Source organism: Rhyacophila brunnea, unplaced genomic scaffold, assembly GCF_057557595.1.
Source record: "Rhyacophila brunnea isolate RB1 unplaced genomic scaffold, BYU_Rbru_1.0 scaffold_54, whole genome shotgun sequence".
Lineage (NCBI taxonomy): Eukaryota > Metazoa > Arthropoda > Insecta > Trichoptera > Rhyacophilidae > Rhyacophila > Rhyacophila brunnea.
The window spans coordinates 2,307,489-2,322,887 of NW_028233213.1; positions in this window are offsets into that span (position 1 = coordinate 2,307,489).

A 15,399-nucleotide genomic window follows, 5' to 3' on the forward strand; every position below is an offset into this window, starting at 1 on the left:
GTGTTTTATATTTTATTTTACAGAAACAATTCCTTTTCATTTATATTCCAACACTGACTGATCTAAGTTCACGAATCCATATTCTTCTATCATGAATTTACTTATCAGTCCAAATGAGTCGCCATTATGTTAACATGGTATAATATTGCTGTTTATCTAGGTTATTTTATATTTTCTTATCCGGTGATTTTAGTAGCTAGAAAAGCTTTTTTACAGTTTTAAATCTATATTTTATAGTCCGAAATCTTTAACATAACTTTGAAGACTATTTTCTTTATTTATTAGATGGTTGTGAATGTAGGTCATTTTCTATAGTTATGCGAATATTGTATTCTTTTATACCCTGCCCTCTGGTTCTAACTTTAATAAATTCACGTAGTAGTTTATTTGTGATATTGCATATCCATTAATTGACCTATAATATTGCTACCATTCAGTGTGATTTGAATAAGATACTAACTCGTTATACATTTAATTTCTATTTTTTACGTTATTTCGATTTCATTCTGGATTTAAATTCTTCTAGTATCATTAGATTTTACATCAAATTTTCGATTTATGATCATGCAATATTTTTTTCAATTCGCATGGTTAGTAGCGGATTTGGTCATGTTTATTTTCACTCGATGCATTGAAAAATCGAATTGCATAATTAGACACTAGTTTTAAATTATCAACATTTTTATGCTAAAATCTTCTATCTATAATAAAAAAAGATTGGTTGAGAATGTCTTTTTATGTAGTTTGATCGTTATATATGTGAGCTTTTCAGTCTCACATGCAGCTTAGCGGGTACATGCAAAAGACAAAGGTTACGAATATAAACTGTCTTCTTGGATGATTTTTTTCTATTTCTTTTTTATTTTTAAATTACAGAGATAAATTCATGTATTTTTTGGTGTGTAAATAAATAAGATCATCCATTCTTGTATTTTAAGATTTTTTAAGCCGGCTAAAATATGCTTGTGTTTGATTGTGTCTCTTTGGTTTCTTGTGAATTAAGTTTCCTTTAATTTTTAATTATGTTCACTGTTAGTTGCAACGTTTCTCATTACATGTAATTTAGATTACTGTACTCTATTGAACGCCTGAAGTTGGTTTTTCAAATGCAGGTTTCAGGATTCAAAGTCGTTTTTAACAATAATTGTATATAGTTTTGTTTTTAATTTGATTAAATCCGACATGCATGTTATAAGCCTGAATTCTAATTCAATACTAACTTCTTGTTCAAGTATAAGATATGTGATATAATAGCAGTTTAAACGTTAAATTTTTTTTAAAGAATACTAATTTGCCTGTTTCATATTATATTGGGTCAATTTTATGATTTTTTTAGTAAATAGCTTTAAAAAAAATCAGTACTTCAACTTTTCAGTTAGGTAGATAATCAGAAGAAATCGATATAAAATAAATAGCATTTCATTCATTTTTATGGATTTTCTGCGCTGGTTAGCATCGAACATTTTTTATTTTTGGTATTTGTTTGTATATTTAACCAAAAATATATAATATTGCTTTTTTGAGCTTTGATTTATCGTTTTCCTGTGACCGTCAATTCACGAAAAAAATTGCATTCTGTTGACTTCGAACCCGAATTTTGTTTTTGTAAATATCTTTATCTTCCCTATTGCCCTATCTGTTTAATTATGATTTTTATCTTATCCTTGTTTTTAGTAATAACTTCAAGAACATCATTCTTTTTTAGGGTAATGCATTTTATTGCCTCATGTATTTTCTTATAATTATCGTATTCTTTTCCTTTAGTTTTCAGAATGTTCTATGTTTCATCTGAACACTGCGTTTATTTTAAAAAGCCCTTTTATTCTTTCTAACTTTATTATTATATAGAAAAACCCTTATGTATAAGTTTCCATGCTAGTTCCTCGTAACATTTTTGAATATATTGTGGATATCTTGCTGGTTTAACGTACTTTTCGAGTGGTAACTTGTGATATGCGCATTGACTGTCTAATTCAGACCACCAATGAATCCACCTTTAACCTTGATACGAAGTAATATCTTTTTCTTATGAATTTTATTTGGTATATCTTTACTAAGTATATCAGATACTTAAGAAACAATATTTTGTCTCTATTGATGGCATTATATTAGATACGTTTTTTACAGTCTATTTCTCGCTATATTTCCTTCATCCTTATGTTTCTATTTATTCATACCTCCGCGTTTTTTTTCTCATCATTTTTCTATAAGAACATATATAACTTCGTTTTTTTATTTAGGCCATACTCACATTAAATTCAAAGACATGATTGTAGCTTAACAAGAACACTTTTTTTTCGGACGTCGGCATTACTCAGAATCGTTTGAGGATCGAAGTGTGAGCCTCTTGAATCCAATTATGTATCTTGGTGGGTGTATTCTTGCAGATCGCTTCAAGATAAAGTGGATTAATGATTATTATTATGCCTATATGAAGTTCGTGTAATTTTTTATGCGATTTGTCTTGACAGGGTCGGTTTCTGGATGTTTCTCTTTGTAGTTCTCCTCGCACGTAATTTTTCTGCCAAATGCATTCAATTATATAACTTAATATTTATTTGTTTCACATTCGCCTTTTGCGGTTATATATAATTATAATTTAAGATAATCTAAAAAACACAAAATCTATTTCAAAAAGATATTATTTCTTTTTAATATATTATAAAATAAAATTTGGTGATTTTATTTACATTAATGTTCATATTATTATTGCTGGGACTATCAACTTAGTACAATTTATAATAAATATAAAAATCAATTTGGATCTTAAAGCAATACATGATCCCTGTTCATAATAATTGGGTATAATAATCTTTTTTAGGAAATTTCTGAAGAATAAAATATTTCAAGCAATAAAGATTGTATTTTAAATTTTATAAGTCAATAAAATATTAATAGAAAATCTTTCAAATATATTTATTATTATATTTTTATACATTTTCTGATGCTGTTGATTTCTTTTTTAAAATTGCAGTTCTGAAATCACTGAAATATAGATCTAAATCTTGGATCTCACCAAAAATTGTTTTTTTATACCTTTTGTTTTGATCTAGAATTTGATTTAGTTTTTTGGTGTAAATAGGATCTAATTTTAGAGATCCAATTTTTTCCACTTTAGGGCACTTTCCAGTCATTTTATTTTGATCTTCGAATATATTTAGGAATTTCTTAAACCTTTCACCTTTGGATTCTACATTATTCATATTTATTTTCTCTTCATATAAATTGATCTGCGATTTTACGCTTTTTGGGGCACTTGTCTCACAGGCAAACCCACGTCTTATATCTTCAAATGTAAACATTCGATTTATCTTTATTTCTCGTTTGAAGATAGCATGCTCTGCATTTTGTATATTTTTTAAATAGTTCTTCATGTATTTGTTTCCCTCCATCATTTTAAATGTTTTTATGCATTTTTGTTTACATTTATTCAAATTTTGAAACATGTGAATCGAGAAAAATGTAAGAAAAAATCAATAAATACTTATTTAAATATATTTAATGTTTTTATTTAATGATGCAAACTAAAATATTCTTATTTTTTATCACAAAAAACCGCAGTATTAAATATTGGGTATGATCCTATTGAAGATACGCCGACTTAAGCAATTATAGTCGGAACGGAATTTTTCTTTGATCTGCACAAAAACCTGTTTCTCACTTATAAAGAATAAATATACGATTTATGAATAAGACACGATGCATAATAGAAGGGAAAAGAAAAAAGGTCATTTTGCAAGTCGAAAAAGTGCCATTTTAATTCTCTTAACTTCCGCCTATTTGATATCGATGAAGAAACGTAACAGTATATTCAAATAGAAGACATTTAAATTTATTAAAAAATTATTTTCTACGAAATAAGAATATCATACCATTTTAATTGAATTAAAAAAATGCTGTCCTGATAAGCAGAAAAATTTTGTTAGCATCTAATTCCCGATATTGTTGAATAAAGTTTTCATTTTTATTTAACAGGAAAGAAAAAAACATTAAAAATTTTACAATTAAATTTTAGTGAATTTTCATAATATTTGCAGTTTTGTAATTGAAAAAAATGAAACAAAAATGCCTTTTTTGTTTCAAATTCCAAGAACGAATAGAGTTTATAGAAAAAGCACAGAGTCCTAAAAACATACCAAAACAAAGCTTTAATTAAAATAAATAAGAAACCGAGAATTTTGGATCAAAAAATTATTAAAGAAAAAAAATGAATTTAGGTAAATAAAATCGTTTATACATTCAAAACAAATTATCAAACTCGAACATAAGTGAATACCAAGAATAAATTTTTAATGAAGATGCCAAGCGAGATTAAGTTAATAAAATTATAAAAACTGTGATTTATATTAGTTTAAGCATATAAAAAGATTTTGGTACTTGTAAATCGCACCTGATTATATAGACCTTAAAATTTTAAATTTTTGCGTGTTTGTTGCATTTAAAAAATACAAATACCATATTAAATATTAAAAACCAAAATTCATTTAAATATTTCTGTCTATTGATCATTAGAAATATTTAAGATAATTAATTCATAAGATTAAAATTTAATAATTTTCATCTGCTTGGGGTGTATGAAAAAGAATCGAAAGGATTTTTTAAATACTGGTTTTTGAATATGATGCAATAGCAAGGATTCGTTGCAATAATTCCGATATTTCAATGGTAAGTATATAGATGTATAATTAAAAAATAAATATAAGGTATTACTGATACAATATTTTAAAGAATTTTGTATTTTTTGATGCAATAGTCATTGATGATTAATTATTATAACTAAAAAAATAGAAAGAAATTCCCGATCATAGAAGTTGTAATCAATCTTAAACAAACATTTACCTTTATAAAAACTTAGACCTTAACATTATTTTTAAATATAAATAGTTCTCAAAGTTTGTATGATAGAAAAAAATGTCAAGCGTGCTTTAAGTGTTTAAAAATTGTTTATTTATTCAAACAACACATAAAAATAAATTAAAAAGTCAAAATTCTCATTAAATCAAAATTTTTCCATTAAGAGGCAATAGACATAAGAACTGAAAATACACATTTTTGTTTTACTTACAAAAAAAGGTTTTTAAAAACTTGTTTTAGAAAATAATGCTATTTACTGAATTAATTACAGGATTAAGATTTTATAAACAACCCGCCAAGAAATTTTTTTAAAAAAAATTACATGAAAAAACTATTTATTTAAAACATTGTATAAGAATCGTATATATTCTATGTCATTTAGGTGATCATAATACATGCTTATTTGTAATATATGATTTTTATCGCCTAAATAAGATATATACTTTATATATAATTTTTAAAGCCGCACAAATAGTATTTATTAAGAAAATACTTTTGTATGCTGTATTATTCATATTTTACCGTAAAAGAGCTTTATCAAGCTCAAAAGATATATATTGAAGCATTTTACTGCTTAGAGTGTATTATTTTTGACAATAAGCCTTGCTTTTCACTTTTATATCTTGATATGAAATATTTCAAATAATTTAGCTTCTTGACAAATAAATAACTTCGGTGTTTCTTTACACCAAGAATGAATATTATAGAAAATCAAAATTTCTATGATATAAGTTAATATCGCATGTTCCTAAAAACGCTCTTTTTAGCCTTTAAATAATATTTTCAATATCATGCCCTTAATACTTGCATATAAACTATAGTAATATAGTGAATACTTGTAGGAAAAGGCCGATTCGATGGCTAACTAAAATAATTATTTTTTGTCAATAGCTCAATTCAATACAAAATATAGATGAAATATTATGACAAATAAATATTGCGCAAATCGGTTGTTTTATTCTAAATTATACAAATTTATATTAGTAGAAGATTTAAATTGTTTGATTTTTTTGTTGCAAGATAAAAAAAGAGTTAGAAAGCGCATTTTTTCCAACAAACGTAAAATCATTAAAATAGTGATATGATAAAAGTAAAAAGATATTTAAAGCAAACATTATTTATTATACATTAGTGAACTGTTCTTATAACAGATTTTAATTGCTTCTTGGGCGCTTTAATAACAATTACTATCTTTAAAGACATGTTAAAAAATATAATAGAGCTGATGATCAAAAACCAAAATATCTTCTATTCTCTGTTTGTAGAATTAAATTTACAAAAATTCATGCAAAGAAATTGGTTAATAGAGCCAAAAAAATATATGATTCTATATTTTCTATATATTTAAGCAAATTTAGTTGATCTGAAACAACTATATTAAAAACAATCATATATTTACCGCATAAGTTTGTGTACATAGCGGTATGGATCTCGCTAATGATAACTATTTCTGATATAAATAATCAAAACACAAAAAATATTTTTCCACCGAATATATTCCCAAGCTTTTTTAAAGACTGTATAAGAAAATTAGTTGAAAATATTCATAAAACATCTTTCAAATCTTTGCAAACAAACCTTCAAAATTAGTTTACGTAAATAAGAGGAAAACTTCAAAAAACAGGATTTTTAATTCAAAGATTACATGCATGTTTATTTACATTTGTCTTATAAACAGTGATCTGCATAAATTACCAAATACATAGAATTCCAAAATTTATACGTTTTATTAAAAAATTTGTGGTGTTTTACTGATATATGTATACGCGATAATGAAAATTCAATAAACGCGTATTTAATAGAAAAAAATCAATATACACAATAGTTTACATTCAAGAAATTTACTACACCTCCTGTTTAAAATATTTCTTAAAAGCAATTTGAAATCTCAATATTACAGTATAAATTAAAAATACCTATAACTAAATGCATTTCTTGACCAGAAAAAAAAGAATAATGGCTGTACCATAAGAAAACTAAAATATTTATTACATGCTAATTATAGAAAAAACCTATAAGATAACATCAAATTGTATAAACCGTACTAAAAGAAAAAATATTACAAATTTAAAGCGTCTAGATAGAAAGCTTCGGTCAAGTTAAGTTTTGTATTTCTTTATAGACCTCTTAATAAAATTCTCGATGTTTAATATACAATTAAGCATATATTTGGAGGAAAGTGTGAACATTAATTTATCACGTTCTGTAATCAGAAATTTTCTAGCCAAGCAAAAATTTTATTTATATTTTCGGAAGCCTATTTTTGAACTATAAAATTAAGAAATGTGAAGAAATACCATATAAATAAATTAAATTACATGCAGATGACTAGAAATAAGTTAAAGCATATTTATGCAAATTGTTTGATATAAATAAAATGCACAAAATCTAAATAATGGCAAGTTATAATATACATTTAATATAAATTTTTAAAGGTTTAATTTTAGTATTGTATGTTTATATTTTTCTCAAAGCTAAATTTGATTAAAAATAGACATAACTAAATTTTTATGCTCTTAGTATTCCATTTCTTCTTTCTTTCATCGACGATACTTGCCATCTTTAAAGGCCTATTAGCAGAATTTTTTCTTCAATTATATAAATTGCATATATGACTAAATTCTATTTGTGACTAGAAGCCTCTCAATGTTCTTTTGTTAATCTTATGCTAGACTTCATCCCATATTACAAAATATAGTATAATCTTAGTCCTAATCATATTGATTAATGTCATTTCAGATCCTAAAAAATTATATTTTCTTGGTTTTTTGCTTTTAATCTTGTTTACATCATTCATACAAATCACAGCCGTTTCTATTAAGGTTCCATATTTATTCTTTTTTTATGCACATATATATCAGGTTTCCACTAATAGTTTTATAAGTGTCTTTATTTCGAGTCTAGTTATATCTCAGCAACTAATTTTTCATTATCTCTTTGACTATGTGCTTGCGAATGCACTATGTTTGCTGTCTATATTTTCTTGCTAATATTAGAAAATGCCTTTTTAGAACTTAATGTACCCCTCCTTGCTATCGTTGTCTATATTAATAAATTTTTTTTCTTCTCTAAAGGCTTCATTAATACAGCGTATATGATTTAAACATAAAATGTACACCTATTTTGAATGAAGAAGAGTCTGGAATCAATTAGAGGTTTTATTTCTAAACTGTAATCATAACTAAGAACATCTAAAATACTATGTTGAGTTCTGGTATGTATTGAAGAGATTTGGTGAAGTGCTTTTAATTAATCTTATGGCACAAAAAACATTTTTTTTAACTCAACACCTTTGTGTTCGCGTTTCAAAAATTTAAATTGCCTAAAACATTCGTTATATATTCAAAAGTGTTTCAAATTTTATTTTAAGAATTGCGAACTCCCTAGGCGAAGTTATTTCTTCATGTGATAATAATTTTTGAAACTACTGCAATATTCTTAATGATTTACACTCTATATGTTCGGATCTGCGTTCAAGTTCATTTCCTTTGATATACAATTCTCCTATAAAATGGTTATAGAGATATTTTTTCTAAATCAACAACTTTCTTTTATCATCGTAAAAATTTGAAATCATCAGGTTCCGTAATTAATTAATCCTACAGCAAAATTTATATGCGGTATTCTATATTCACTAGGTCTACTAATTAAGTTTTTGCTATTTTGTTGGAATTAAGAATTGTTTTGAGCCCTTTCTAGTATTTTTTTTTCTTCTTTTTCTTTTTTAAATTTAGGTTTATATTCTCGAGTTAAAGTGTTCGATAATTCTAGAGTATTTTTATCCGTCTTCATTTTCTAGTAAATTGCTGTTTCTGGCTTATCATTCGATATGTTTCTTATTTTTTCTATGTTTTTCTTTATTTCTATATTATAAAAGAACTGTGCAGCCTTTTGTGTAATCTATATTAAATATTGGTTGTCTAAGCTTGTTTACTCATGCTATTGACAGCAAACATACAGTTATGATCTTTGTGTTTTTTTCTTAATTAGAAACTGCGCTGAATTTCGTTCCTTCTTCAACTTATCAAATACATAAATAGAAAAAAGAAACGGTCATAAACTGTCACCTAGTAAAATTATATCTCCTATCTGTTCTTTTTATAGCTCTTAATTGGGTATACGTAGAAATAATACCTTTTATTTATGCGTGAGATTATCAATTTTAGCATTTTATTGTGCATTCTAAGGTTTTTTAAACAGGTTATTTTGTATTTGTGATAGATATATTACAATTTTTCAGACTCAGAATATGATGGTTTTTATCTGTATTAAGCTTGGCGTTTATAGTCTTTTTTCTTTTTTTTCCTTAGCGACTTTCTCTCTTCGAACTGTTCCTAGTTATTTTCTTAAATAGAAATAATGCACTTCTTCGCCATTTCTAAGTCTAAGCCTTTGTTATAAGTAGTATAAAATCGAAAAAAGTGTTTGGTTTTATATTAGATCTATCCACAAAATATTTTTTTATCAAGATTGTGACATACAAAAAAGACCATTTCTTTATAGTTATACCTGTAATTCAGATCATTTTATAAAATTCTGTATAAGAGTGAGTGTAGGTTCGTTGTTTTTAAAATTACAGAACCCGTAAAATCTTGCGCTTTCAGCTTATGTAATGCAAACCATATTATGGAATCCAATTTAAAAAAAGCCATCTTATGCTGTTTTTCCTAAGGTATTATGGTACAGGTAAGCATAAAGTGGCATGTTTTTATATTTTAATTGTTTATATTATAAACAGAATTCTTTTGTAGTTTTAATATCGGCTTAAAATTTTAGATTGAGATGTTTCTGAAATTAATACTGGTATACTTTCTGTAAACATTTAACAGAATATTTTAAACATTAATTCTTTCTCATAGCATATTGCAGAAGTGTTTCCAAAATATTTGCATATCAATGCTATTTTTAACGATTATTTCAAGCGCTTCATTTTTCTTATCAAGTATCCGAATATTATGTTTTATGTCTTTTCTTATGAATATTCACAATTATATTTGATATTTTCATAGCTTTTCTGCGTCTTTTGTTATTTTTCTTATACAAGTCTACTTTTCCATAACCTTTTTTATATTAGAATAAGGTTTTATATATTGTTTACTGGCTATGCCACCAGGTCTATTTATTCTTGTGCTATCTTTGCTATTTCGCATATGCTTCGGGGTAGTGGCTGGCATAAAACGCTCTAACTGCAAAGTTAAGACCATTTAGATTTATATATTGGTGTGTAACGTACTTTTTTTTTGTTCTTGAGACGTTCATAATTTTTATATTTTTTTTTCCATAGTTGTATCAAATACACAGCATCTTTAAACTTATCTATATTATATATTTTGTTAAAGTATATTGATTTTATTCTCTTTGGTTTTTTTCCTTCGCCAAATTTTCAATGTAGTCAGTTTAATTGCTTGCCTTCGTTTGTCGCCGTTGTCATTTAGAACATTTTCATGTCATTAATAGCTGTGACATCACTTTATTACACCTAAATATAATATTGAAGTATTTTATAATTTCTTTCTAACGAAATTTCGCATTCTTTTACAAGGTTTAAAGATTGCAGTGTAAATCTTCTTGACCTATTTATCTGCATCTGAGGTGGAATTCTTAGTTTATGAGTGTAAAGAGAGCCTTGGTGAGAATATATGTTTTTCACGTGTTAACATATAAATTTTACCAATAATGTATCGCCTAAGGCCCAGTTTGAATTGTTCAATCCTTGTATTCTCTTTTTTTTTGCTTTCAAAACTTTTATGATGATTTAAATATGTTAAAAAAAAATATCATTTAGCAAGAAGATGTAAAAAAATGCTTGGCCATGACTATACAAAAAAAACAAGACGAAAGTATACGGTGTCTTCACTTTCTGCTAGCAAAGAAATATGATAAAAAAACCAAAGAATTCTCAGATACTCAGCAAAAGAAATGATGGAAAAAAGTTATGCGGTGATCAAATCAGATACGAGGATTTAAAACGATATTTTATTATAAAAGTGCAGACCTGATAAAATAATACATGATAAAAAGAAATGTTGTTCATTCACATAAATCGGTCTTACTATTTTTATAAACGTCTACACGGTTGAAAACGAAAAATTGTGGAAGTATGATCTGCTAGCATAATATAAAAGTATATGACAGAAATGATTCCATATTTTATAACTTGGGACTGTGTAAACACACAATTTCATACAATGTATCTGAAAACCCGGGAAGTCGTCTCTATAGCGAGGAATATATCCAAACACTGGGATTGTGCGCATCCCTAGACTTAAAAAGTTATAAACGGGGGAAAGGTATTATAGAAGACTTTAAAGAGAAAAAAATGTCAAAAGTGATTATACGCTGTGCACACGAGAGATCAAGCAAGTTGCGCTTTAGAGCAGAAACTAAAATTGTAACAAATAATTTAGCCCTATAATAAATAATATACTTATACATTAAAAAGGTTCTATGAATATTATAACTAAAAATTATTAGCAAAAAAGGACAAATATTTGAATTAAGAGGGTTTGAGTGTCGGAAATTATTATTAAATAATTAAAATGGTATAAGGACAGTGATACTATGTTGTGATAAACTAAATTGGAATTTCCTATATTTTGCATGTATTTAAGAAAATCTAAAAAATAATGAAAAAATAGGCGCTAAGCTTTGATTAGATTAGAATAATATTGACAAGTTAAAAATTGTGATAGAAATATATTGAATATTCGCCTATCGTTCGCTACATATTTTTTAAATTAAGATAAGACCATATTCAGCCCAATCATTTTCAATATTACCAAGAACTAGATATTAATTCATTCGAAAAAGAACAAAATAAATTATCATAAAATATAATATTGTTGGAAATCGCCGTAAACATTATAGTTTCAGCAGTAAAAAAAAGTCATTCAAATATTTTTTTAGACTTTTTTGTGTAAAAATATAAATAAATGTTATTTTATGAAATTAGAGTATGGTATGTGGTTATCGTAACTTGCAATAAGTTTTAATTAGAGTAATTGAGGATGTCATCGGAAGCGGAAGCATATACACAAACAATAGCAGCGAGAATAATACTTGAATGAATGTATATTAAGAGCAGAATAAATATTATGGAAGACTTTAAAAATTATGTACAATCAAAATTATTTATAAGCCTATAATATTAAGCAATCGAAAGTTTTGCACAAGGAATCATGAAAATTAAAAAGAAAAATCTGCGCTTAAAAAATAAAAAAGGATTTAATATTATATAATTTTTATTACTACGCATGATATTCAAGTATTTGTAAGTCTGAAAAACCTAAGAAGGGTCAAAATAATTCATCATATTATTAAAGATTTTTACCAGAAAAAATCCGAAGTCACAAACCAGATCGAGGTAAAAATACAATCCTTAGATGGTAATAAGTCTCTTGAAGTACAATATCTTGAATTTCGGTAATTATTGAAGGTGACTTTGAAAAGAAAAGATAGCAAAAGTATAACATGCTTTTTGTGCGTTAATCAAGCGAATTGTGCTCGAGAACATAAACTAAAATTATTACGTTAAAGTTATCTAAAACAAATCGAGACTATTGTAGATTTTTAAGATGTCAAAGTTTTTATTCCGTTCAAAAAATAAATTAAAATCAAGTTTATATATGATCTTTAAGAATTTAGTTGGTAAATTTTTAAATTACGAAAAAAATGGCATCATCTATTATAAGAATAAATAAAATTTCAATGACTAAATAACTAAAACAAACAAAAATTTTGACTTTGATACATTAAAGAATATGGGTGCCGTAACCTACGTAACCTAAATTATACATGCCTAATTAATGCATATATTTCATTACTGGAATATAAATATATACCAGATTGAAAATTTAATGCAATTTTGAGTATTTGTATAGCCACAATCGAGTTCTTAATACTATTATGATTAGCAGTAAGTTACCATCTCTCAAAAAATGCAAAAATTTTATAAACTAAACACTTTAAATATAACAAATATCATTTAATATGGCAATGTTTACTTTAACTTGCTCATTAATGCATTTTTGTGTATGTTTATATCGAAATCTGATGTAGGAAAGTTTTTCATGCAATGAAACATCTAATACAAAATTATGGTAAAATTTTTTTCTTGGTTACTATCACAATATTTTGCATTTAGATTACATTACAATGACATTTTTTATACTTTTAAATTTGAATTCTAACAGATAATTAGAATCTTAAGCAAATGAAAAACATGCTACTTATAGATGGGTATAAATAAGCATGAAAATAAGATTATTCTAGAATTACACATAATAAATTATAAATATAAAGTTTTCTTAGAGTACATAAATATTTATGATGCAACACTTAAAGCTAAAAAAATGTGTTTAAAAGGCTTCTGCATGAAATATCTTAAAAAGAAATTTAAACTTATCCAGTCTAAAAATAATAATCTAAAAACGGAGATTAGACATTAAATTAGTGAAAATTTTGCAAGATAATCTATATTAGTATGAATATCTCTTAATAAAAAACTTTAAATACGAGGAAAAATTGCATTGATAGAACTATAACCACCCATAATGATATTTACCAAATAAATAATATTTAATCATTATTTTAACGCATAAAAACGATAAATAGTAGATATAAAAAAAAATTTTCGCAATGTGAATCCCTGCTCATGAATTTTTATCCATATAATCATAACATATTAAATGTTTTATGGGATTCTAGATACCGTTGTTTGCCTTTTTAGCGATTCAATTCTTTATAAACTAGGTGATTTTTATTTCTTTATTCTATCACACTAAAAAAATTATATGCGAAAACAATCATAAATCAAACAAATGTTTTCCTTTACCAATAAACATTAACATCATATAACAAATTGAATAATATTCATTTTGTCTCTTCTCTTTTAACTATTACAGATAGTATTAAATATTAAATCATCATCAAAGAGCCACTTTTTAGATCTGGGACTAATTTTAAATTAATTAAAATGTAGTTTAGTTGACGTTCGTAATATTTTGATGATATCATACTTGCTTGTGATGCGTTACAAAATTTATTGGATTTTTTTTAATTTTTGTGTGTATTTCTTTATAATATTCGATCCCTAATTACGCAAAAAAAAATTTACAGTGCGACAAAATTTTTATATACAAGTTTGAGTCAGTTGATAAAGTTTCGATATAGAAATTGTATGGTAGTAATGCGTTTTTTTGTGACAAAATTTATCTAAACCATACGCTTACAATTATCTTTTGTCCTAATACAAGTCTGAATTAAATATATTTTACCACATATAAATTCCATTAAAAATTATTTTATATTATTATAATATTTTAAATATAATTATATATATTGGAAAAGAAAAATCGGTTTTTAGAGCACGAAATCGGTTTGGAAACCATTCACTGAATGAAAAACTATTTTTAAGCCGATTCATAATATGTATATTTTGATTGCACTTTATTATCTATCGGTTTCTTGTTCTAACTTTTTTAAGAGCTAATTATCATTTGCGAGATTTTTTTACGAAAGATGTTTCAAGAAATTTTAATAGAAATAAATATTTAATGATAATAAAATTCAAAAATATAGTACACAAAAATTAATATAAAGCATTAAAAGAAAATATGCGCATCATAATCTATGGAAAAAAGAAAAAAATCATATCATGGATATTTTTTGGTTTTATATCCTATGAAACATTTTATGCTATTACCTCCATTTATGATATGATAAAATTGGAAATCATTTAAATAATAAGCATACTTAAAAATTGTCGATTAAAAGCATGCTGACACCAAATAAAAGGTTTTCTTGTCAAAAATAATTTAATATGAAGAAAATCAAAATTAAAGCCATTTTGTTAGCTGGTTTATTTGTTCTTGTAATTAAATATCTTAATACACATAAAATGAAATGTAAGAAAATTTTTTTCTATATATCTACGATTGCTAAGGCATCTTACTATCATGAAAATGACAAAAAAATTACTTAACAATATGGCGACATAATCCTCTTAATTGTAAATAAAGACTAGACATATAAGAATTTTGTTGATGGATTTCCTTTCTTTAAATGCCTTTTCAAGTTGAGAACTCCAAAAATCTTATTAGCGTCTGAAAATCCCCTTCTTTTGAGATTAAAATACGTGCAAAATATTCATCTATATATCACTGCAACATGCCTAAAGGCTGAAAATTAATTGAATTTTTATTCTTAATTTATAGCTATGTGTTTTTTTTCAATTCTATTTTTTTTGTATTTAACATCTAACTTATGTAAAAGACGCCTGCAAAATATAGTTTTATACATTAAATCTACTTTTTACAGATAGTATTATCACACAAAATATTATATTCAAGTTTATATCTCAATTATACCTAGTTTTTTAGGATATATAATGGAAATCTTAAGACTTATAAGGATACAATAAAAAAAAATGACCAGAAGACCTTGCAAATTGAAAGAACATAATAAATCAAACAAAATACAACAGAAAGATACAGGTTCTAAATCTTGCTTTTGACTTTGCTAATAATTTATATAATATTTTTATAA